Consider the following 26,886-nt stretch of genomic DNA (forward strand, 5'->3'; position numbering starts at 1 on the left):
TTTTATAACAAGCTGGATCACCAGTCCAGCTAAGGGAGGGGGTCTGGGTGTTTGGATGGGTCAACAAAACCTCAGACTATGACAAGGGAGATTGCTGTTCACTTCCTGCTCTCTATCAACAGCCAATTTTGGATTCTTTTAACCATAACTACCCCAATTGTTCCCCGACATTAACCAAGCTGTTTTGTGCCTGAGCCTAAACAGACATTAACAAATCAGATCATCAACACTGATTGGTAGCTTTTTTGGAAGGCACAAAGATGCTATCACCTTTACACAACAAACAACAACAACAAAAAAAATACATTGTTCAATGATCCAAATAGATAGAGAACACCAGCACTGGCAGAATTAAAAAGAGCAGCAATACCTGTCACTCTATCTCATGTCAAGAAAAACATTTTTCTACAATGTTAATGTACACACACAGGGCTGTGATCAAGACCAACTTAATTGAGTCCAAGTGAAGTCCAAGGCTAAGTCTAGTCAAGTCTGAATCAAATACAAGTCCAAAGGCAGTCAAGACTAAGTCAAGACGGAGTCGAGAGTAACTTGAGTCCTGTTCAAGACGATTATAGGTAATAGTGTCTTTCCAATGCTAACACAGTGATTAAAGCGTAAGGGGGGGGGGGGGGGGGTCTATAAATAACATTTATCGGTCTTCAAACATCAAACAATCCAAAAGAGTGGTCTCTCAGTCTCACTCTCAAGTACCACAGAGCTGACAAGAGGTCCATTCAGGTATCAAACAGACGAGATCTGCAGCAATACAACAGGACCCCATACACAGCCCATTGGACCAGGGATTTAACAAAGTAATGTTATTCATTTGTATTTGATATATACCTTGGGAACTGGGAAGACCTGTGAGGAATACACATGAACTCAACTTTTGGTCATTCCCCATTGGCATGAAGGCGGCGTACTCATTCATGTTCCATTACCTCAGGAATGTCTACTGTGGAATAAGGGAGCAGCCGCACATCACAGGCTGGCATTCACCTTTCAATCTCTCCCCCTCTTCCTCCAGCCCCTCACCCCTGTAATCATGTTAGCTCATACATAATCGCATTTCAATTACTGACAGGAGTGTGACCCTTGCCTTCCAACATGCCTAATCTAATACATGTGTTTCCCTAAAAGACAGAGGGATGCCTTGTTTTGGAAGAAGGATGAGAAAAAAAAGAAGCATGCATCAACATGCCGTGTCATGCTGAAGCTATAAAAAGGGATGCCACAGTTCTCTTCTGATTCACCCTGGGAAGTTAGCAGCTATATTTAGCTGGACGTATGTGGCGCTTGGAAGGGAGGTATACACTTTGGATTGGAGAGGAGGCGAGAAAAGTTAGGGAGAGAAAGGAGGATACAGAAGATGCTTGGAGAAAGAATAAACTAACAGTCCCACAGACCAAGTGTGTGTGTGTGTGTGTGTGTGTGTGTGTCTCTCTCTCTCTCTCTCTCTCTCTCTCTCTCTCTCTATCTGCCTGCATGTGTGTGTGTCAGGGGCTCTCTGAACTCCAGGCCTTTCTCCAATCCCACTGTTCAGGAGAGTGAAGAGAAAACACCAAAGATACCCTCAGCCATAAATCTACCTCTCCCCCCTCTCTGTGTGTCCCACTGGGTAAGGTAATTCTTCCCTCTAAGACTTTTTTTTCATCTATTCTCTGTCTCTCTCTCTCTCCTTCCCTTCTTCTTTTTCTTCTCTTTCTGTCTGCCTGCTCGTTCACTCTGTAATTCCCACTCTGTCACTCTGTGTCTGTGTGCTTAGCGGCCTTGTGTCATTATTATGAGCCAATTTGTGTCAATGCTAACATCCCATTCATCATGGGGGGAATGGTTTCCGCCGAGGCTCGGGGAGCTCACATACCTCACCTCTCACATTTTCACCATGGTGGCATCCGCTCCACCGTGGGGTCAGAGGTCAGAGTTCCAGACCTCCTGAGTGATCACTGACTTCTCTGCTAACCCCCATCCCACCCAGACACCCCCACCCCATCCTTTCCTGCTCTCCGCCAGCTCTTTTACATTTCCAGGTCTTCCCCCTCCTTTGCTTGATTCCTTGTTTTTTTTCTTTTGCCCTCCTACTGCGATACTCCCAAATCCCTAGTTCATCTCTCCCTTTAATATATTTCCACTTCCAATTTTGGCATTGCTTTATTTCTTCCTTAAGTTTTTTTCTCACTCCCACTGTCTTTTTACCTTTAACAAGACAACTTGACTTTTGCGCTTGGAGAGTGTGCAGCTAAAAACCGAAATCACGTGATCAGTTGTAACTTGCCTCATTAGGCCGATGTTTCTGCAGAGAGGTCTGCACCATGCTCCATACATTATGCTTTTTTTCCCAAGCCTTATCCCATCCACCCGCCCACCAACCCTGCGCACCCCAACTCCCCTATCACATCAATGGCTCTCAGCCCTTACTCTCACTAAAACCCCTGCATGTGGGCCCATGGTTTACTTCTTATGAATGAAAGGCCCAAACGAAAGTACATTCCGGTCTCAGCTCTGAGAGGAAGCAGCTTGATGAGTTCATGTCAGATGTTGGTGTTTTACATCCATGTTCTACACAGGAGAATAAGTATAAGCATAAAAAGAAGAAGAACAAGGAGAAGAAAAAGAAAAAACACGAACAGGAAGAACATCAACAACAAGAAGTGGGGCCCAGGAGAGTGATGCACAGAGAATTGCTGTGGAAATGAACTGTAGGCTGGGACAAAGGAGGAATTGAAGATGATGTCAAGGTGAAAGGTCAGAACGCAGAGCTAATATCTGCTGTGATGGTCGAGACTTCTTCATCTCAAAAGTTTCACACGTCTGTCTGTGTCAAAGCATTCTCATGGATGATTTCATTCCTTGTTTAGAGCGTGGCAAACGATGTGCAGTTGACCCCCCTTGATTACAGACAACACAGAGGGCAAAGATTTAAGAAAAAAAATCTGCGAGTAAGAACTTTCCTGCTGTAGCATGAAAATAAGCAGCTGAGCTGAAAGGATCCTTGTTGTTGTGAAGTTTCCCCTGCTTGTTTAAAGATGGTATTTGCTGTAAATCTGTGCAGTGAGAGCTTGGCTCCGCTGTGTCGCAGGCTGCCAAGCGGAGGCAGGCATGGGGAAGGAAGGCATGTGGGGCATGCAAGTCCGTCTACATTTCTCTCTCTGCCAGGTCCTAATTATGCTCAATTACACCTTTAACACACAAGTGGGCCGCTGTGGACATTTCTCAGGGTGTGAGGTCAAGCATTTCCTCTGTCTGTGAATGACCCAACGCCAGGGGAATTGTCTTGCATGGGCCTCTCTCTCTCCCTCCCTCCATCATTCACTCTCTCCGTCTTTTTGACCCCTCCTCTACTAAGCCCTGAACCCAGACCTCCACCATTCACCAATGAGTCAGATAGCTGGGGCTTAACCTCTGTGACTTGCTAGGGCTCTTTTCTCTCAAACACAAACAAACAGGAAAAGGCATGTACACCCCGACTCCCTCACGTACACTCATGCATGTGTGCATGTTGTGCATGCAAATAGAATTTGCAGATAAAAATCAGACACCATAGCATCCTGAAACTGAAGATAAACTGTAAGAAAACAAAACTCAACAAGTCCGAGACCCAAATCCTATTAAATTTCTTTGTAAGTTTCTGGCAAACCCTCCACATTTTAAGTATTGTGTCCTGAAACTGGTTTGACACTCATTCTTCTCCAGTGAGAGACAGCTTTTTATAATTTCTGATGGTCTATTTCATTTTTTATCCTTCCTTTGTCAACAAAACACCTTAATAAACCACCTTAGTGGATTTTAGTGCAGGCCTGAATGTTAATTACAGATCTGATCTAATCTTATCTAATCGAATTGACGGAGTATGTTTTTGTGCGTCAAAATAGGTGAGTCACCACTTCAGAAGAAACGGCAAACCCGCCACACAATGCTGGTGTACCAACAGGTTGAGTTCCCACACCCAGTAGGAAAATAAATACTCTATAATCACCGCCTATCAAAACAGGCAACAGGGTAAACCGAAAATGGCGCATTCCATGGGAAATCCATAGCGAGCAAGTACATGCTTGCTCCTCCACACTGACATTCAGAGACACAAGGAGAGATTAGACGCACATATGGGAGGGCCACAAAACAAGGATGAAAGATGGTTGAGGGAGATGGGGGTAAGACCCCCTATTTTTACAAGATGAATCGCTTGTTGAAGTGACACCACACTGACTAAACTGACTAAAGGAAAAATCTGGAAGTGGCTTAAATGTGCAGACTGGACTGGGGTGGATGATTTATTTAACATAAAAGATTTGTAAATTGCACAAGACTGTCAATTTTGTAACATGTATCATATCACAGTTTTAGGCCATTTTTAAATTCAGTGGGCAAGCTGTCCCCGCAGGAGGAAAAGACAAAAAAGGGAAACAAACCCACACGCACAATCCAAAAAAAGAGAGTGGGAGTAATCTAAAAGTTTTTTGGTGAATTAAAAAACTTTACTGGCAAGAGGGATGTATGTTTTGAACATCTCCAAAACCAACCATTTGCCCACCCACCCACCCACCACCCCACACAGGCCTGCAAGCCACCACGCAGTGGATACAGTTACTGCAGTGACCTAGCATTTCACTCTGCCAAGAAGACAGGAGTGGAAAACAAATATGAGAAATAAAGTCCTCTGAGAAAAATGGAAGGATTTTTTTCTTAAATGCTGAGTAGATGACTTTGGTTATTATTGGAGGTGGGGAAAAATGAAAGAGGTCATTCATGACAAAAGCCAAGATACAGTATGAGGAAATTGTGTCTGCAACAGGCAGTGGGAAGGCTGAGCCAAGTCTTAGTCTCAGCTGTTGTTCCAAGCCACACATTTATCACACAGGCACTTCCCCAGCAAGAAAGACCCTCACAGGCAGAACCATGGAGGGGTGCAGACTTGTTCAAGTGACTAGATGACCCTGAATACCAGAGAGTGGCAGGTCTGTGGGATGAAAGGATAACTTGTCTTAGCATCTGTCTGTCTATGTAACTTTAAGTGCTGTCCCATGTTAAGGTAGAGTGAGCCTTTAGAAAGACACAAACTACCTGGCCAATATTTGTGTGCTGGATCCACATTGTGGGCCATATGAAGAGGAGGAAAGCTGAACTGGGTGGAATATGGCCTAAAGCTATTAAACACACTGTGTTCTCCTCCTTCACATTCTTCACCTTGGAAAAAATGAACAGGATAGAGAAGGTGGAAGGAGTGGGTGAGAGAGCGAGAGAGAGAGAGAGAGAGAGAGAGAGAGAGAGAGAGAGAGAGAGAGAGAGAGAGAGAGAGAGAGAGAGAGAGAGAGAGAGAGAGAGAGAGCGAGAGAGAGAGAGAGAGAGAGAGAGAGAGACGAGGGGAGAGAGAGAGAGAGAGAGAGAGAGAGAGAGAGAGAGAGAGAGAGAGAGAGAGAGAGAGAGAGAGAGAGAGAGAGAGAGGAGAGAGAGAGAGGAGAGAGAGAGAGAACAGAGTCCAACCTCCACTATACTAAAGAGCATTGTATGTAGCACTAACGATTATAGGAAAGCTTTTCCAGGTTTTGGCCATCTGTCACTTTTATGAACAGTGCGGTAGGAAATTGGGTCTTTGGGTTATTTAGCCTTAGAATAATGAGCCACTGAAAATGATTGTTATAGATGACCTCTTGGCAATGTTCTCATATGGAGCCAATCGAGACGCAGCTCCAGAGGCCTCCTAACAATCAGGGATAAATCAATTGGATGCTACGGGTCAGGGGTGTGGGTGCTGCAGGAGGTAGGCCTGGGAACAAGGTAACAAGGGCTCGACTATGGGGTGTTTTTGAAAGAAAAAATGCCTTGTTCCAATCAAAGTGTCATCGAAATGTTTTAACGCTATGCCTGAACTCTTGAAAGGTGCTGCATTAAAAAGATCAAGGAGGTACTTGTGTATTACTTCTCCAATTAACCTTAAGAAAAGGGAAAACAAGTATGGTCTAACATTTGGGCGAAGTTATGATAAATGTGAACAAACAAGGCATGTGGGACAAAGGAAGAGAAAGCACTAGAGGGATGGAGGATGTGTAAGGAAAGAGCAGAAAGGTGTGTATTCCAAAAAGCCATAGCCATCAGTCATAACGCCAAGCCCTCTTCGGATGCCCCTCAGACAAAACAGACAAAACACCTGATAAGGTTGAATGTGAGAGACATTCCTTAGCTGAAGGGATGTGTGCCGATGAGGGCACGTTGTGTGGTCAACAGTGCTTACACAAGTGATACCAAATATCCTCGTCCCTAGAGAATTAGCAGCAAAATAATAATAACTTATTTTGTATAGCACCTCCACCTTTCATACTAAAAACGCAGCATAAATATTAAACTATTCGTTTGTGCCTTTTAATTAAACCAAAAGATGAGTGTTGTAGAACAGTGTTTCATTATAAGTCAGTGAGAGTCTCAGGCTTTTATTTACGTTTTTGTTTTTCTCCTCAAACACACGCGCTAAGCAGCAAGGTGCCGTGACTATTCAACAGTCTGCTAACTTGTTGCTCTTGCTACTTATCTCGGCTGCTCTGTTTCAACAATGTTAAGCTGAAAAAGGGTGAAATTCACTTTGGATTTCTGAGCAAAGGAAGTCTACTAGCTGCTGATTTATACAGTGTAAACACTGAAACACTGCAGCGCTAGGCTGACCATCTCAGCTGAGAAATGTCTGGCTGATTGTGTCGAACGGCCTGGGGTCCCTCCTGCAGCCACCATATAAAAGACACATATACATCTACTCTGTTGTTTTATTTTTCTAAAAAAACAAAACTTGTGGGAGCAGGTGGTTTTAATGTTGCTGTATGTTGTAAAATTTCTGTGTGTTGAACATAGAATATTAAACATGCTCTTGGGGAGGCTTTGTAGTTTAAATGTAACATTGGCAAACTTCACTTGAGTAATGCAAGTAACGTAATGCGTATTTAATTACTTCTGCTGAAGTAATTACTTCTCAGATTGTCTTTTGGTGCAATTTTTCTCTGCTGCAACTCCTTGAAGTTTGTATTTCTAACAGGGTTTTGTTGACAATCACAAAAAATGCCCACTATACCAATAATAATAAAGTTTGTAGATTAGCTTTCTGTAGTATGATGACCACATATTATCATGAGATATAGTGAGAAAGTTATATTAAATTTCTTCCTCTGCATTTCCATCGTAGCAAGAATTAAATTTCCTTACAAAAGGAAATCCTTCCAGTGACTTGACCTGCCTGTTTGAAGTACCCAACAGCACTTTAACTGGTAAAGTGAGTGTAATAAAATGAAGGCGCAAATGTTGAAATATATGATCACCCAGAGGGGCGTTGGAACCAGGAAGGCGATTCTAGACATCCTCGTGCTACTCCAGTAATCAACAGAAGACATCTGGTTGGTCCAGTTTCTCGGTCATTTTGGCGTGGTTGAAAGCTCATCAACAGTACTCGGCTCTCAGTGAACTTCCTGACAGTTTGTTCCCCTAGGCTTTTTGCATGCAAGTTGGAATGCCAGTATATCCTCAGGTAATGCAAATGCAGAGAGTAATAAATGTGTCATATGTGAGCGCCCCTTGTGAGGACAGGGACAGCTTCATTGTTTCCATATCTCTTGCTGCAGTCTCCCTTTGATCTTCTAGGGCCTGTGTCCACAAAGTGTTTATTTCTGAGCACCAGTGTCTTTTTTCAATTGTTCCCAATGATGAGAAAGCGTGAAGGCGTCTTATAGCCGAGAGCCTTTTTTGTGCGGATGCTCCGAGCACCTCTAGTTGAAAATGGACACTGCTTTTTGACGCTAAGTGTTGTAAGCTTTATATTAGCTTGTTGTTAGCTGTGTAGCCACCTAGCAACAAAAATGCTGTAACAGAAACAAAACCTCAGGCGCCGCTTGGTGCTGGGATAAAGTATTCCTTAGGATTCGATGACTCCCTACAGCCTCTATTGGATCTCTACCTCTTGATCTACTGTAATGAAATCTCAAATTAAATAAATAAGAGAGGACTGTGTTTTGTCTGCCTTCAATGACACCATACTGGGATAAGTGTAGAAAAGTGAGCTGGATAAAAAGATGTCTGGAAAACCAGATGAGGAGACTTCTCTTCTTAGTATTTATTTTCCTTCTTTACATCCTGCTCTCATGGACAGCAGCCTTGAGAACCCTTTTCTTTCTGTCTCTGTCCCCACAGGAGGTATTTTGTAAGCAGCGCACTCTGCAGTCATAGCGCATATCAGAGAGCAGAAAGGTAAGGAGCTTGGTCGGACATATAGAGGGTGTCCAAGAGAAAAGAAAATGGGCAATATGTGTGTGTGTGTGTGTGTTTCTTTATTGACTATGAATCCCCAAAGTGGACTGAGTTGTCATCCATGGTGTCTTACTGCCTTGTGCTCAATGCATGCTGAGATGGGCCCCAGCCTCAACTGCAAGACGCATAAAGCAGGTGGAGATAATGAAAGAAAAACAAAATGCAAAATTAACAGGAACCTGTTTGAAAAATGATAACAAAACTGAACAAAACCATTCTCAGCCAATGCAGTCCAACAGGCCTTTGTTGGCATGAAGTGTATCAAATTCCTCTCTCTCAATCTCTCCCTGTAGCTTGAGTTATGAGGTGCCACAATCACTTGCTGCATGCAGACAGCTGCCCTGGCAAACTATGGCAAGTAGGACAGCGTATCAAGTGAGGGCTGCTGGACCTTCTAGAGATGGGGGAGATGGGGATCACTGGCCAGGATGATGACAGAGATTCAGTATCAACAGCACACATGAATATGGTGAACATACACAGGACGGTGTGAAAAAAAACACACATACTGTATATGTGCATGTACATACACAAAAATCCACACAAATATATAACTTAAACACACGCTCATACGCACAGCTGGTCTGGACATAAAATAAAACAAAAACCTCAAAAGCTGTTGGCTAGCTGTCTACTTCAGTACAGTTTGACCATGAGAGACACAGATTAGAGGCCACTGTATAACTGCACTTGTCAACAGCCCATTGTCTTTGGTTTTTAGAAAGAGTCCCTTATGCTCAGTTCGTATTACCACTGTCATTCGGATAGACCCCTATATAACAGCCTAATGAGAAGCATCGTGACAATACAGAGAAGGGTTTCAGCGCATGTGCATCTGTTGACTATAAAGTGTGTGTATAGCTGGACCAGCATGTTGCACTGAAAACAACAGTCCCACACGAAGTGGCTTAAAAACAATAACAGATGCACAATCTGCTAGTTAAAGTTAGCTGAGATTACAGTTGTTGTTTTTCAATATATGTGAGCATGCAGTTATACACACAAAAGCCAACTGCTAGACACACATGTACACAGAATAATGGGCTAGGCATGTTCCTGTTGATCTCCGACGCTGTCCTGAGCGTTGTGGACAAATTGAAAACCCAGAAAGCATGAAGGAAAGGCCGCTCCTAAAGTCAACAAAAGCAGGAGAAGACATCTCCTTTACAGCGGCTGCATGCAGCCATTGTCCAGCATGTGTTATTGGATTCTATTTGCTTCCTTGTTCCTCTTGTCTTTAAAAATACCTTGTTGTGTTTTTGAAGGAGGCCGGAAAGTGATTGGCTTGCAATACGGTAGACCAACGAGCCAAGCACAAACAGATAGCTGTGTGCAGTTGGTGCAATTGTTTTGATTTTTGGTTCAATATTTTTATTGGAAGTGTTTGTACAAAAATTTTGACAAGTTTACAGCTCAGTGAACAGCTTCAATTTCAATACTTTTTTCCACATAGGGCATTTCATTAACGGGTGGGGCTTAACCTGTCAACCAATCACCACATATTCATTGGAGGGACAAAGTGTCATTCAAAAATAATCAATTTACTAAATGCCTCTGATATTCCCAGTATTATCAGTTTTGAGTCTGACTCTAATAGGATTTATGGTATGGTAAGAACTTTATATTTTTCAAAACTGTCGTTTAAAGCGGCTGCTTGGAACTGACGCTTGTTTCAGAGAGGGGAAACATTGGGAAAAACTTCAGTTAAGTTTGGATTTGGAGTAGTATAACCTGTGCAGCACTTTGAACTATATGCATGCTATATTGTAAGCTTTTGTCCCATATGTCATTGGAGATTTGTTGACCCATCTCTTCCCATGCATGCTTGTAAACCTCAGATGATGGGGCGTTCATGTTTTGAAGAACACTATAAATGTAGGATATCAATTTTCTGCATCTGCATGTCTTTTCAAACTTTCATCGAATTAATCTGGAAGTGCAGTGTTGTAGTCCTGCATGTATGATTTCACGTAGTCCCTAACCTGAAGGTGTATGAAACAAAGGATTAGTATTTAAAGTATATTTCTTTCACAACTCTTGGAAAGAGGAAAAAGTCCCCTTCAAATAGAAGTCTCCCACAGTGTTGATTTCTTTGTTCTTCCACTGGGCCTATACACCATCTAAAGTAGAGGGTTTGATGGAGAGGCCTTTTACAAATGAAAGAAGGAGAGACATCTCTCAATTTGAGACTGAACTTTGCAATGTTTTGCATTTTGAGAGGCACATGGCATATAATCTCTTGAGCAGCAGAAGAACCTTGCAACAGGCCTAACGGGCAGGCTACATTGAACAATGTCTGTGGAACATTCGCAGAGCTGAAACTGCAACACTATGCTTCCACTATGATCAATGAAACTGGCTACATCAGCCGTGAGAGCAAGGGTTGGTTACAGAAGTCAGTACTTTTAAGTACTTAACAAATTACGATGGTACTACCAAGTATGGATTCACGTTAAATCAATCAGTGCCAAATTTCGGGACCTCAGAGCACAAGCGTCTGTGTCCTCTCCTCTGCTTATTTGACAGAGACCGGGGCTCAGCACTGGCACATGCAGAGCGGGCAGCAGGGATGCGGTGGAAACAGAGCGAGACAACGTTGTCCTGCAGCTTGTTCAAGTCACAGTGAGTCAGGACAATTTTAAGCCATAAGCTGTCCCATTTATGGTTACACCTCTCAAAACTCTAAGCAGACAACACTTGCTAATGCTGAGCTGAACGTGGTTGTGGTGTGGTTACACTTCCTCACACACCCAACAGTGTTTTATATGCCCTGGTGACAGACTGACAGGCTGGAGGTCGTAGGGACAGGTTTGGGAGAGGTTTTATTTTGTGTGGTGTGAAATGATTTTTCAATAAATGACAAAATGTTAAAGTAAAACAGGATAAAGAGGTTTGGACTTTCTTTTGAAATTACATTTTTGTTATTACAGAGAGAAAAAGGTAAAGTACAGTATAGAGGAAACAGTAGTACCATAGTGAGAGCAGTCAGAAGCAATTGTGCCATTGACCAACAAAAACCTGGTCCAAAGTCAAGGCGCAGTTTTTTCCTGCTATTTACAGGGAGCATTACAGTCAGGCCATGGTGGTCAGTCATTCAGTCGAGTGGCATGCGGATGATTTAAAAAATAGTGAATTCAGAGCCACTCCGCGTGTCATGCTTGTTACATGTTTATAATACATGGGGTGTATTTGTTCATATGCAGTCAGACTTAGTGGTTGATGGGACAGATGACTGTGATGGCAGAGGGTTTCTGTAGCTTGGTGCACAAGCAGATCTGTTTCCTCAGTAGAAAACCTCTCGCTTCTCTAATTTCCCAAACCCACTGTTTGAATAGCAATGTGAGCATTTAAAGGGGATGGGAGATTTTTAGACCATTCGCCATAGATCTTCTAAATAGGGCCCTTACAGTTAAATACCTGGTAACTGATAGATGAGTTGCCATGGAGATTACAGATCATTTGCCAAATTCATCAGTTAATAACTCATATAACTTTACCAAAGTTGTCTTCAATCTCGGTTGGGTTGTGTGCAGTCATTGCTGAGTGCTCAGCGTTCAGGTGATACGTCACTATATCAATTCTAAAGGATAATCAGCTGCAGTCTGATTGGACTCAATTTATAATGTCATATGTCAGGGTAAAATGCTCAGCTACCTGGATACCCAGTTTGAGTTTTCAGATTAGTTCTGCATGTTTTAGAGTGTATGTTTTTTGCAGTCTTGCATAGATAGATGCAAAGATAGATCGATAGGAAGTGACAGAGAAAGCAAGAGAAAGTAAAAGAGGAAGAGGGGATGGGGAGGCGCTCTGCACAAAGGAGAAGCCTGGATTAAGTCATGAGTGGCAAGCGACATAGGTTGGATTTTTAACAAGTGAGATCACATCCTCTTCCCTAAACAGAGGAGGAACTCATCCTCGGGTGGACAGGACGGCTCAGCTGAGCCCCGCCACTCTGTGTGTGTGTGTGTGTGTGTGTGTGTGTGTGTATGTGTGTAACAAACGGGACATCCATTACTGAGCTTAGACAGCGGCATGCAGCCCTGGCCCTGCACATAGGAGTCTCCACACATGTCAGCAAGCTGAACAGTGAGGGACACACAACCAGTGTGTGTGCGTGTGTATGGGTGTATGTGTTTAGGTAGTCGATGTGGGAAGTACTTTGTGTTCATGAGTAGTGTGTGTGTGTGTGTGCGGATTTAATTCTTTTAATTTCTCTTCAATTTTCACACAGTGGAGATTTAACACAGTTTGCACAATACTAAGGACACTTTAAGGTTTGTTTTAACGCCTCCAATGACAATGCAGGAGGAAACAATTTAGCTCTCCAGTGCACCGGTGGGGCTAAGCAGTCAATTAGTGTAATCAAGTTAAAGACACCAAAATAATTGCTCCTAATTGGCTGAAAGGACAATTTCACCTAAAACCTATTAACACCACTCAATTTTCACTTAAATTCTCATGCCTAAAAATAGCCGACAAGAAACATTTGTGCTTGCATTAGAGTTTCAAAAAGTGGTGATGACTAATTAGCAAACCTATTTGAAAAGAACTGAACTGACAAAACTCAAATGAAAACTTAAATGAAAATGTTATTTTTGCATTTTTTTCATGTCAAATTGTGGACGTAAGTTCATGCAGTTAAGAATCTACCAACAATGATGTAATTCCTTGGGATAACGCATACAGTTCTTTAAACTACTAATGTAGCATAGTGCAAGTCCCAGTCCCAGTAGAGACACCTGTAACACCTGTATTTTCACTGCTACTAAAGAAACCACTCATGCAAAATCCTCTTATGCCGTCCTCCAGGAACCTGTTCAGCCATAACTCACACTGAACCAGGTCTGTAGAGCTGTGAGAAACACAGGCTGAACCATGACCTCGCTAAAATTTGGACTCATTCATAGATCAATCATTTACAGCCCTGCAGTTAAATGGTTCATAGTCAGCAGTGGTTCTGATTCTATTGGAGATTTGGGATTTTGAAAACTGCAGACATTTGAAAATATCACTACATAACATAACTGAGAGTTTTTCCAGGAAAGAAAGAGCTTAGTGTTCACAGGTCTCAGTGTCTATAAATCTCATTTCTTGAGGGAATTCCATCCCAAGATCAGCCTGAAGGATGCAGATTTTGTAGATTTATGTGACGAATGCTTCTTTACTTTTGTTATTGAAAAAGAAACAAACGTGCAGGCATCGAAACACACCAGGAATGCAGGTCTAATCTTAACCCCTATCACACATGTTAGATACCTATCCATTTCAAGACTGTGAATCATGCTTATTACATCGAAAAAGGAACACACACACAGCCCACATACTACTGTCATCCCTACTCCTCCCCCACTTAAAATTTTGATGAAAAGAGATACAACATATATGAAGCCAATCCAGGTTTCTCTTCCTCCCACACTCTATCCATCCGTCCGTCCCTCCCTCCCTCCTTCACTCACTTCACTTCCCATCCCCGACCAGACATGACCCTATGAGTAAACTGCAGGGTGGAGCAGTAAAAGTCTGGGTTTGGTGAGCTGAGTGGAGATGGTGCACAGATGGAGACGTTCTCCCCTTACAGCTTCTATTCTGCAAAAAGAAATTAAAAAGATAGAAGAAGAAAGAGAGATGAAGAGATACGAGGAGGTGGTGGTGGTGGTGGTGGTGGTGTGTGTGTGTGTGTGTGTGTGCGTGTGTGTGTGCGGTGTGTGTGTGTGTGGGGGGGGGGGGTGTCCAAAAGTGAAATAAAAACATTTGCAGCCTATTATGGAATGAATTTTCCTCCCTCATGGAAATATTTCCTACATGTCTTTAGCCGAGTAGCCTGTTATTCATCCCTCCACCCCCTCTCTCTTTCTCCACCCCCATTCTACTCTCCCTCCGCCCCTCCATCACCCCTCTCCAGACTGGGCTTTCACTTTGGGGGGCCCTCAGCTTCCCTCTCGGCTGACCAGGGAGCTTTCAAGGTACCCTGATGGATGCTAATGCCGGACTCTTTCAGATCGTTTTACAGCCGGAGCCTTTGATCTGCCAGCAGGCCTCTCTCCACGGGCTGCCTGTCCTGAGAAAATGTAAATCCCCGCCTTACAGACACCTGTAAAAAAAAAAATACAGCAGAAAAGGGGAGAGAAAAAGAAGTTACTCTAAAGAAAAAGGGTAAGAAAAGATACAGTATTGTGACATTTGGAAAAAGGGGGCATAGTTTAGATTGCGGCAGAGCAACAAAGAATGAGATGGAAATTGTGCGGAAATAAGAGTGAGTGGCAAAAAAAGGGGGTTGGGGATAGGTCTGCAGAGAATGGAGTGGAGAAACTGAGACATGGCAAGCAACAAAGAAGAAAAAGAGGAATGGGTACCACAAAACAGAGAGACAGAATGGACATGGATGGAGACAATAGAAAGAATGGCTACAACGGCAAAAGAGAAGGAAAGTTCATCTAAAGACCCAGCGTGGAAGACATGGGAAGAATGGGTGGGAGAGAGAAAGCAAGATGGAAATAGTGGAGTAAAAGTTGGTAAAAGCAGAGACAGATGGACAATTTTACTTGGGGAAGAAAGAGAGAGAAAGACAGCAAGACAGCCCAGACAGACATATGAGGCCTGCTGTGCAGCTCAAGAGCGAATGTGTCTGTACAGTTGAAAATTTAGGAAGGAAGAAGTGAAAAAGAAAGTATGGTGAAGGGAACTCGGCAGCGTCGGTGACAGCAGGGAAAGAGGCCTCCCTCACCAGCGGCAGCAGCAGTGCTCTGAATAGCGGGGCTGCTGCTAGACAGCTGGGTGCAGCTGATCGGTGGACAGACTCTGTGGAAGAGCGCTTGTCTTCCTGCAGCCAGCTGCTGTGTCCAGAGGCCAGCAGTGACAGCACAAGGCTCAGAATTGATTGCCAGAGCTGGCAGTTCAATGGGGTGGATGGAGTGCAGTGGGGTTGACTTCTCTGAAGTAGTGTGCACTGTACAGCAGCAGCAGCAGCAGAGCACAGCTGGCACTCACTGTAGAGAAGGGGAGAGAAGAGAGATTGCTATTATTGTGATCCTCCCCCCTTCTTTCTTTAATTCTGTCTTTCTTTCCTCTCTTTCTTCCGCTCTTCCAGACACTTGCTATCATTTCTCTTCTCTTCCTTCTCCAGAGAATGGTGGAGGAAATAGCTGTCTTGCAAGGGAGATAAACTACACTGAGAAGAAGTGCAGGTACAGAGCTGTACGCTAAGACATCAGGATTCTTTGTATAGCCGGGGCTCTTCCTGTGTGAGACACGGGCCCTGCATCCTGCAGACTCTGCACAGGTATTTGAGACTGACATATAGAAGAAGAGGGAAAGAGCATGTATGCTTCTGGAAATAAAAATTTCTGTGGGGTACATCAAAGCCTCCTGCAGACCTGAGGTCAAATACGCCTTCACTGGCATGGTCATAGCACTGCCTTTTCTCTGATCACCACTTACATTTACTTTTGTTTCCTTATACTCCTTCATGCTCTCACCCACACACCCCGCTGCTCTCATCTCCCTCCACCTTCCTGTTGTCCTATCAAAACAGGAATGATGTCATTCTCCTTGTAGCTCCGGATGGGAAGAAAACTGAGCCCAAAGTCCACAGTAGCAGCAGCATCCTCCTGTCTGCATGTCTGTTCCTTGTCAGTCCGTCTGTCTGTGTGTCTGATCAGGGCACATCCGGCCATCCTGACTCCCCTGCGACTCCCCCAGGCCTCTGTGTCAGGAGGAAGGAAGGAAGGAAGGCCCTGCGGTCACACAGGAGGGAGGGTTTGGAGAAAGGGAGGGAGGAAGTGTGAAAGGGTGTCTTAGCTGGAGCTGATCCACTCCATTGGAGCCTCTCACTATAGAAGGGCTGTTTGGACAGGGACAAGGCCAAGCACAAGTGTGTGTGTGTGTGTGTGTGTGTGTGTGTGTTTGTGTGTGTGTCTATCTACGGCCACGCACCAAGATCATGGCAGAGAGGGACACGGTTGTGTTCTGTAGTATTTATTGATGGCCTTATTGAAAATATTCATCATATAATCCTATATCATGTAAACTCATTGGGGAGATTAAATGGTGTGTGTGTGTGTGTGTGTGTGTGTGCGTGCGTGCATGTGTGTGTGTGTGTGTGTTGTGACTCAGTGCTTCTGTGAGTTCACTGCTCATTAGAGAGTGACAGCTTACCTCAGTGGAAATTCAACTGAGTCATCATGTTCAGTGACTGCACTGAACATGGAGGGTTTAGCACCTCTTTCCTCACAACAGACATACATAAGAACATGCACATACACACACATACACATACAGACACACAATAACACACACGAACACTTCAACCTAGACAGCTTACATCCATTTTTGTTTGACAAAACTTGTGTGACCTGTGCTTGGTTGAGAAAACACTACCTCACCTATGCAGCGTGAGAACGGCCTGAAGCATCACCTTGCATATGTTTGCTTAGCTGCCTCATTGTGAGAGCCGCATTTAACAAGTGCTGATGTCCCCCTCTGCAAAGTATGCAACTTCTGCAGGAGGAAAATCGATGTGTAAAAGTGGTGGAGGAAGACAGTGAATGCTACAGAGGAGAATTAGCAGTACTTTTAGCTTTGTCGCTGGAGAGCAGGGTGGAATTAAGTGCATTGGAGACTGAGTTGGAAAAAGACATTTCCTGGTGTGAGCAGAGGGGCGGCTAGGAAGAAGACTGCAGCCACAGAGGCAGTGAGACACAGCCTCTGTCCACCACTTAGCTTCCCCACTGCTGCTGGAACTGTGTCTGCCTAAACACACTGGCGTTACTGGTTTATCCCTGGAAGTAGGAGGGAAGGTATGAGCTGGATGCGGACCAGAAATCGAGGAATCGCTGGCAGTTACGTCTGAAGAAATCTGCTGAATAGCCTTTGGGCAAACTACCTGTGCCTCAGCTTGTGCTTTGACCCTGCTAAGGAAGTGTATTTGCTGCCTGGAGTACATTATATAAAACCTATAACAAAGTAATCTGCCTTTTAAAGGTGTCACAGGGAAGTGAAATCCAGGTGACAGAAGCATGCTGATCACTTTAGACGGCACAAATACTGCACCAAATGACACAATATAACTTGAATGAAAAAGTATTACACCTTGAGTGTGTGTGTGTTTGTGTGCAGTGCATCAGAGAGAAAGAGAAAAGAGACAGCGTCGGAGATCGACAGGAACAAGAGACATTCTTTCCCTATGTTTAAAAAAGCTGCCCCAGTATTGTCTGCCAGTTAGAGTTAAAAGTTAAACCGTAAATCAACACATCACTTCCTGTATTGTGTCATTACTGTTTTGTTTGATTTATAATTTCTCTCAATTTTTCCCCTGTGTATTCAGCTGATAAGACTTACAGTCGGGGCTTGAAAAGGCACACCCTTGCCTGCTCTTGTTCAGCTACTAAAAATAAGCGGTGAAGTAATGTGAAAAACACTGCTCTATTTACATTCTGGTAAGTTACAGCCTCTGAACTGCCTGCCTGCAGTGTTGAATCTGGGCTAAATGACTGAGGGGAAATTTCACTGCCTTTTTTTCTGACCAAGGGACCAGAGAGAAAGGGTGAGAAAATGGAATGAAAGTAATGAATAAAAAAAACTGAAGCAGGTGGAAAGAGATGAGTAAAGCTGAAAAGCTGAAATCAGTCAAACAAACCAAATGAATGTAAAATGGTAAAAAAAACAAACACAAAACAGTAAGAGCAACTCATCCTCTACTCATCTCAGACAGGAGGCTGTCTTTACTATCAGACGTGTTCGTGTTTCGGTGCATATGTACTGTGGCATCTCATTCCTCCATAATAGGCAAATGGAGGTGGAGGACAGAAATAAGAGACACTGCAGGGCGGATGGCGGATACAAATCTCTCTGGCTGAATTTATGAATGATTGGGATCAGAGGGGCACGTGGACGGATGTGTGCGTTCTCCTCAGACCCTGCCTGCCATCAAGCATCCTCTCTGACGACACTGTTGTACTCAGACGGAGAGAGGGAGACAGAGACAGGCGGAGGGATGATACCAAATGCCAAGAGGATCCACAATCACCCTCACTGATATCGGCTTTTTTTCTCTGTCTTTGGAGACATCACAAGTACACAGCATTTACTGATAGCGCTATAGAAAAACAATGCAAGGGGTTCTGGTTCGGATGGAATTTTAGCACTTCCATGCATTTGTTTCTCTAATGTGTTGTCTTAATGTCTTAATTATCCGTACCATGACAAGGTTATGTACTGTTGAATAAACAAATATTATTAATTTATTGTCAAATTAATATTATCAAATATTATTATATGAAGCAAAACACTCTGTCTTTATGTTTGGAAATCCCTTTCCTGAGATGTGCTCCTCAGAAGGGGACGTTGATTACTGTCAGCTACAATAGCAGGTTGTTTTTTTCCAGCAGAAAACACAGTGGGACATAAAAGCCAGGGATCTGTTGTATTTATTTTAAAATTCTGGTAAAATCAGTCAAAACTGTGATTTCTGTAGCTTTAGCTTTTTGCAAAAGTTATAAGCTGGTGTCTTAGAGAAAGGCAAAGTGTGACCACAGAGCGGCAAAACTGAAGACCATTTCCACATAGCGTGAATATATCCTACAATTTACTTTTAGGCTGGAAAGAATTAAGAACATCTTGGGTGAGTAAAATAATCAAGCACCAAAGCCTTGATTAAGCCACTTAGGGACTGATGGAGGGCAAAATGCTTTGATATCAATAACTAGATCTGGTTCTGTGCACATAAAGTGGCCAATCTTTATTTCATACAGATTCTACTTCATTGACGACTTCTCTGATATTGTGGGCGGCAGTAGCTCAGTCCATAGGTGACTAGGCTGGGAACCAGAGGGTCGCCGGTTTGAGTCCCTGTATGGACCATGAATAGAGCGTGGACTGGTGGCTGGAGAGATGCCAGTCACTGGCAGCCCCCTCACTCTAACATCTCTCCATTAGTTGCATGTATATAGGTCCTGCATGTGTGTGTATTTTGGGCCTGTGTGTGTGTAAAATGAAAAAATAGAGTGAAAATTGAATTTCCCCATTGCGGGACAAATAAAGGAATTCTTCTACTTCTTCTTCTTTAAATTAATGCAATGTGATGGCAGGCATGGCACCCAACCATCTGATGATGAAACAAAGCACAGACTTAATCATGTTTTTTGCCACCGCTCACCCTTCCCTCACCTCCCAAACCTCTGATGAGGAAGACGAAGTAAAAAGAGCTTCTTTGCATTTTATCTGCAGGAAATAACATTAGCCAAAATTGTACTCTTGGGTTGCGGCATGAAAGGGATGGCATGGCTGCGGCCATCATTAGCCCTGTCCCCCGACATGCGGCCTGCCTCTGATCCAGAGCCAGGGCTGGGCAGGAAGGCAGAAGGTGGGCAGGAGAGGGTCGGCAGCCCTGGGTGGGCTTCACCACTTGGGCCTCGCTAATGGGCCGGCAACCATCAGCCTGGTATGTCGGTATGCAGGCCGCCACTGCTCATGCCGATGTCAGGGGATTTAAAATCGGCTGGAAACGACAACTGTGGAACAAGAGAGGCCACCCTGCCCACCTCACCACACTCTCTGCCACCATCACTGACCATCCACCTCTCATCTGCTCATCTTCACATTGAAGTGAACCAACAGAGCATAAACTGCAGTCACTTGGCTCTGCTTGCTCCGGTCTAATCTCTGTGCTTTTTGTGTCCATGTTTCCTTCTTCTCAGAGGGAGCAAAACAGTCCTTCTCAGCTCACTCACATCCCACAATGCCCTGCACTGCTACCAATGAGAACTCAGCTTTTTCCCAGCAATTTCCACAACGACAGCTATTTTTCCCATGCTCTCCTTTCAGAGAACCTATTTGAGGGCATGGAGGCTATCAAACCAGCTGAGAATGAAAAAAATAACTCTTTGAGAAGTCAAGAAACAAAAAAACAAAAAATGAATTCAATGGGTACAAATCACTTCTCAATTTAACCACACTATTGTTTCTATCACGTCTTTGTATCAGTATTTAAAACACTGTTTTTTAAAGAACTATTCCCCCAGCACAACTCTTTTTTTCTGTAACTAGAAACTAAAGTGTTACATGATGTTTCCTGTACTTTCAGAAACAATGAGCTAATCAAAAGGCTGAGCGGCTGTATTTACAGCTCTTTTTGTGACCGTGTCGGGTGAATGGCTCGTCTGGCCCTGAGGCAAACATACAACCTGCCATTCAGGATAACAGTCGTGTCAATGACACTTTTGCTCCCAGTAATTTACGACACAGGGCTCCAAATAGTAACACAGCTCTAGGGCAGCAGGCAACATCACAACCCCAAAAGAGAGCTGAAGAGAAAACTGTCAAAGACGCAGTGTCAAGTGTCTACTGATGGGACACTCAAGTGTCCCCCATTATCCTGTAAAAAGGTTGTGATGTACAGTGAAGCACAGGGAGCTAAACAGAAACAGGGAGGCAAGGGAATGTACAATATATTCTATAAGAGCCTGATACTATAACAAGAGGTTCTCACAAGGAGACGAAAGGCTGTGACACCACGAGACAGCTTACTGCCCCAGCTCATCAGAGGGCTACTATTAATACCAGAGAGACGTTGTCCCTCTGTCCCCTGAGGGAGAAAGATGGAGGAAGTCATCGATTCTTCCCACCATAATCTCTGGGAAGGACAGACCTTGCCTTTTCCCGTTTGGGTGACGAGGGTTATTATTGTAAAATTTTGAAAGGGCCCACACAAGGGCTATTTCTGTGTCTCAATGATGGCGAGACATTAAAGAGTCAGAGTCTGATCTTCTGTAGTCGTTGTTGTAGCCTCCCCTTCCCAGGACTGTTTTCTTATCTCCGGGGGTCATTTTAATCTTTATAAGCACTTTCGTTCTGTCTAAACACAATTTGTTGATACTGTCCTTGCAGACAAATAACAACACTGGTAATTTATTCGATTGCAACCTACGATTACCTGACAAGGACCTTTAGCGGCTGTGTGAGTTGTGAAAGTGGTCTCTCAGAAGCGAAGGCAGAAGTAGTATGGTGATGTTATAACACGGTAAAAATGCAATATCCTTTCCTATTATTAGACAATGTTGGTTTTTTAATCATGGCCCCAATCAGAATTTTATCGTGGTGGAGAGGTTTGTGTGTCCCTGTGAACCTGAGGGCTGTGTTGTCTGGAGCCTAGTGCTCCTGGTAGGGTCTCCCATGGCAAAGTGGTCTCAGGCGAGGGGCCGGACTAAGAATGGTTCACAAAGACTCAATGGACAAACAACGAAGAGGAAGAGAGACCCTGCTCGGAGGAAGCCCGGGACCCCCGTCTGGAGCCAGGCCCAGACAGAGGGCTCGCCGGCGAGCGCCTGGTGGCCGGGTCTGCCACGGAGCCCGGCCGGGCACAGCCCGAAAAAGTGACATGGCACCTCCTTCCTCTCCATCCTGTGGGCCCACCACTCGCAGGAGGAACCACTTGGGTCGGGTGCGCTGCTGCACGGGTGGCAGTGAAGGTGAGAGGCCTCGACGGACCAGACACGGACAGCAGAAGCTGGCTCTTGGGACGTGGAATGTCACCTCTTTGTCGGGGAAGGAGCCGGAGCTTGTGCGGGAGGTGGAGCGCTACCAGTTAGATCTGGTGGGGCTTACCTCCACACACAGTCTTCGTTCTGGAACCGTACTCCTGGATAGGGGTTGGACCCTATTCTTCTCTGGAGTTGCCCAGGGTGTGAGGCGCCGGGCGGGTGTGGGGATACTCACAAACCCCCGGCTGAGCGCCGCAGTGTTGGAGTTCACCCCGGTGGGCGAGAGAGTCGCCTCCTTACGCCTGCGGGTGTCAGGGGGGAAAACTCTGACTGTTGTTTGTGCATATGCACCGAACAGCAGTTCAGAGTATTCAGCCTTCTTGGAGACCCTGAATGGAGTCCTGCATGGGGCTCCGATAGGGGACTCCATAGTTATGCTGGGAGACTTCAATGGCCACATGGGCAATGATGGAGACACCTGGAGAGGCATGATTGGGAGGAACAGCCTCCCTGATCTAAATCCGAGTGGTCGTCAGTTATTAGACTTCTGTGCTAGTCACGGATTATCTATAACTAACACCATGTTCAAACATAAGGATGCTCATAAGTGTACATGGTACCAGAGCACCCTAGGCCAAAGGTCGATGATCGATTTTGTAATCGTATCATCTGATCTGAGGCCGTATGTTTTGGACACTCAAGTGAAGAGAGGGGCAGAGCTGTCAACTGATCACCATCTGGTGATGAGTTGGATCAGAGGATGGGGGAAGTTTCTGGACAGACCAGGTAAACCCAAACGAATAGTGCGGGTGAACTGGGAACGTCTGGAGGAGGCCCCTGTCCGAGAAATCTTCAACTCACACTTCCAGCGGAGCTTTTCTGACATCCCTGTGGAGGTTGGGGGCATTGAACCGGAGTGGGCAATGTTCAAAGCTTCCATTGCTGAAGCTGCAGCGGTGAGCTGTGGCCTCAAGGTCTTAGGTGCCTCAAGGGGCGGTAACCCTCGAACACCGTGGTGGACACCAGTGGTCAGGGAAGCGGTCCGACTGAAGAAGGAGGAGAGGCAAAGCAGCGGGTGTGGGAGGAGTTCGGAGAAGTCATGGAGAAGGACTTTCGGGCGGCACCAAGGTGCTTCTGGAAAACCATTCGACATCTCAGGAGGGGGAAACGGGGAACCGTCCAAGCTGTTTACAGTAAAGACGGGACGCTGCTGACCTCAGCCGATGAGGTAATCGGGCGGTGGAAGGAGCACTTTGAGGAACTCCTTAATCCGACTAACGCCCTCTTTTGTAGAGGCAGAGCTGGAGGCTAATGGGGAATCATTGTCAATATCCCTGGCGGAAGTCACTGAGGTAGTCAAACAACTCCACAGTGGCAAAGCCCCAGCGGTTGATGAGATTCGTCCAGAAATGCTGAAAGCTTTTGGTTTGGAGGGGCTGTCTTGGTTGACACGTCTCTTCAACATTGCGTGGAAGTCACACTACTCAGCCTCCCTGGTAAAGTCTACTCCAAGGTGCTGGAAAGGAGGGTTCGTCCTATAGTAGAACCTCAGATTGAAGAGGAACAATGTGGATTCCGTCCTGGACTTGGAACAACGGACCAGCTCTTCATTCTCGCAAGGATCCTGGAGGGGGCCTGGGAGTATGCTCATCCAGTCTACATGTGTTTTGTGGATCTGGAGAAGGCATATGACCGGGTCCCTCAGAAGATACTGTGGGAGGTGCTGCGGGAGTATGGGGTGAGGGGGTCACTTCTGTGGGCCATCCAATCTCTGTACACCCAAAGTGAGAGCTGTGTCCGGATCCTCGGCAGTAAGTCGGATTCATTCCCGGTGGGGGTTGGCCTCCGCCAGGGGTGCGCTTTGTCACCAATCCTGTTTGTGATTTTCATGGACAGGATATCGAGGCGTAGTCGTGGTGGGGAGGGTTTGCAGTTCGGTGGGCTGAGGATCTCGTCTCTGCTTTTTGCAGATTATGTGGTCCTGATGGCATCGTCGGTCAGTGACCTTCAGCACTCACTGGATCGGTTCGCAGCCGAGTGTCAAACGGCTGGGATGAGGATCAGCACCTCTAAATCTGAGGCCATGGCTCTCAGCAGGAAACCGGTGGATTGCTCCAGGTAGGGAATGAATCCTTACCCCAAGTGAAGGAGTTCAAGTACCTCGGGATCATGTTCAAGAGTGAGGGGACGATGGAGCGTGAGTTTGGCCGGAGAATCGGAGCAGCTCTCGATCTACTGGTCAATCTTCGTTCCTACCCTCACCTATGGTCATGAAAGCTGGGTCATGACCGAAAGAACGAGGTCGCGGGTACAAGCGGCCGAAAAGGGTTTTCTCAGGAGGGTGGCTGGAGTCTCCCTTAGGGATAGGGTGAGAAGTTCAGCCATCCGTGAGGAACTCGGAGTAGAGCCGCTGCTCCTTTGCGTTGAAAGGAGCCAGTTGAGGTGGTTCGGGCATCTAGTAAGGATAACCCCTGGGCGCCTCACTAGGGAGGTGTTCCAGGCACGTCCAGCTGGGAGGAGGCCTCGGGGAAGACCCAGGACTAGGTGGAGAGATTATATCGCCACGCTGGCCTGGGATCCCCCAGTTAGAGCTGGTTAATGTGGCGCGGGAAAGGGAAGTTTGGGGTCCCCTGCTAAAGCTGCTGCCCCGACCCCGGATAAGCGGATGAAGATGAGATGAGATGATGAGTTAGGAACAATGTTGTTTGCTCATATTGGTAATTTTGGAACAAATTTACAAACCACATATTTTGTCATTTAGTTTTGAGGGCATGTTGAATTTATTTCAGCCCTTTGCGTAACAAACAGTCAAAAACACATTTAGTAACCCTCAGTATACAGGCTTTTCTGATGCAAATGACGCCATACACAATTTGCAGTGGCGTCATCACACAATTATTTGCATAAAGCTTAGTGGTTGTTGGTTGCAACAAGGCAGGGATCACCTAAAGCAAAACTGGAGTGACTTGCCACTTAAATATGAATAGCTGGTCCAAAATAAGGATCAGCCCACCTTAAAGGCAGTTTGGCTATTCAGAAGTGGTTGTATGAGGTACTTGTGGATAGTCAATGAATTACCTAGACTAAATGACGGTTAGCGAGCCGCCAGTTTGGAGAAGCATGCAGCAATCCCAACAGGGCAGCTAAGCAATGTACTGCTGTGGAAGGGAGCAGCTCTTTAAATGTATTTTAGCCCCCTAAAAAGAAAAAAATCAATTTAAGATGCCTTCATGAAACTAAATCATTATGTAAAGGTGGTTATGGCAAAATTGGTAATCTCGACATCCCTACACACAACCTTCTTTTATAAAACATTTGGTCTATCTTTGCAATACTATTTTGGAAAATTGCATTTTTTTAATTTCCTTCATCATAGTTCATACACTTAAATATTCATTTAGTTTTTTGAATATTGTAATGTTTCAAAATTTGTTTGATCAACTATGGTATTATAATATATAAACAGTACCAGAGTGTGATTGATTTGTTTTTAACTTAGTATTTTCTTATTTATTGCAGTGTATTTGCCCATTATTATCCACTTATTAAAAAATATATGTTTATGTGTAACTCTCCAGAACCCCCCTTGAGATGTCATTGTGGAATATTGTAATGGGGTCACACCAGCCATAGTGCCAAGAGCACCTCAGCAGTCTCCAGCTACCAGTGGACGCTCCATACTGTACGCTAAAGTATGGAGACTTGAACCTGAGACCCTCCGGTTCCAAAGCCAAGTCCCTATGGACTGACCTATTCATGTAGACATTATCCATACATTACACCATAAAATCCTACTTGGTGCATTTTTACTTGTTTGGGCAAATGTTAAATCAGTCTGTGAAATGTTTGCTTGTCCAGATAGAGGAAGATACAGAAATAGAAAGAGAACAGATATGCCAATATAAGGACAGACAGAAAATGGGACTGATAGATTTGGATGCCAGAGCAGCTGTCGCAGGTCCTGATGGCAGAGACGGTGGGGTGGAGGACAAACTGTGCAGTGGTTGAGACAGGATGAGGATGAGACGAAGACAGGCAGCATCTGTGTGTGTTGCTGTGCAAAAGTATCAATGCATGTGTGCTTTGTGTAGTAACACTCTTCCTCTGGCAGACCCAACCACTAGGCCAGCCTGTGTGTGTGTGTGTGTGTGTGTGTGTGTGTGTGTGTGTGTGTGTGTGTGTAGATCTGGAGCAGTTAGAACAGCAGTAAAGCAGATGTTTCCTCTGTTTGGCTCTAGAACATGAACATGAAGGAAAACACGGGCCTATCCCAGAAGACAGGAACTCATTGATCATACCTACAGTAAGTGAGTCAAAACTGTGACCAATAAATAAGTAGGGTTTAATTCAATTTAGATAGCTATTTAATATCTTGATAGTCATCTGAGTTTAAATGATTGTCCAACCTGATGCAATTCTGTCACTACAGTATATTGTACATCAGCTTCGCAATTTTAGTAATAATGTTTAGAAGAAGGGGACATAATCTGTAGAATCCACTCATTCTTACAATTCATCTGCATAAAACCCCTTGTGTTTCCATTCATATATTTTATGCACATTTTTGAAGTATTGAATTAGAAAAGCTTTATGGAAATGAAAATAAATTAGCCCAATGAGTAGCAAACATGTAAAGGAGCTCTACTAGAAATACTAAAAAAAAGTGGGCTGGGATTGCCTCCACACAGCTCTCAAAAACCATTCCCCAATACGTGAAATACCGTTTTTTCCCTGGCTACATGTACCCAGATGACAACACACACAGAGGAAAAAGCACTTTATTCTCTGCTCAGGATGCCATTACTCCACTATATATTTACATTGCAAATATTTGTTTGCTATATTAATGTTCTGATTGTTGAGTAAGGCTTCTTTAACTCATATGACGGATCAAGTGTTGCCATTATCCACGTCTTTCCAGATAATGTATTAATTTGTCTTCGTCTCGGAAAGGCATGAAACAGGGCCAATAATCCCTGAAAAGGAGAGGGCCCAGATGTATCTGCCAGAACAAATGAAACATGAGTTTGGCTGATTTGTCTGGTTTCCAGGCTAGGTGTCTCTAGGACCACATTTTGCCATGATCACACTCACACACACACACACACACACACACACACACACACAC

At 44.6% G+C, this 26,886-nt stretch overlaps 1 long non-coding RNA gene across 1 annotated transcript in view; it reads right to left on the reverse strand.

Moving 5' to 3' along the window:
* Positions 1-14,198: 14,198 nt before the first annotated feature.
* LOC310949536 overlaps positions 14,199-26,886 on the reverse strand; it is a 117,176-nt gene continuing 104,488 nt past the window's right edge. Inside the window, exons 3-4 of the long non-coding RNA XR_014593277.1 lie at positions 15,008-15,269; positions 14,199-14,374 (exon numbers count right to left, since the gene is read on the reverse strand). This is a non-coding gene — a long non-coding RNA (uncharacterized lncRNA). The remainder of the gene's footprint in view (positions 14,375-15,007; positions 15,270-26,886) is intronic.

Source organism: Echiichthys vipera, assembly GCF_963691815.1.
Source record: "Echiichthys vipera genome assembly, chromosome: 7".
NCBI lineage: Eukaryota > Metazoa > Chordata > Actinopteri > Perciformes > Trachinidae > Echiichthys > Echiichthys vipera.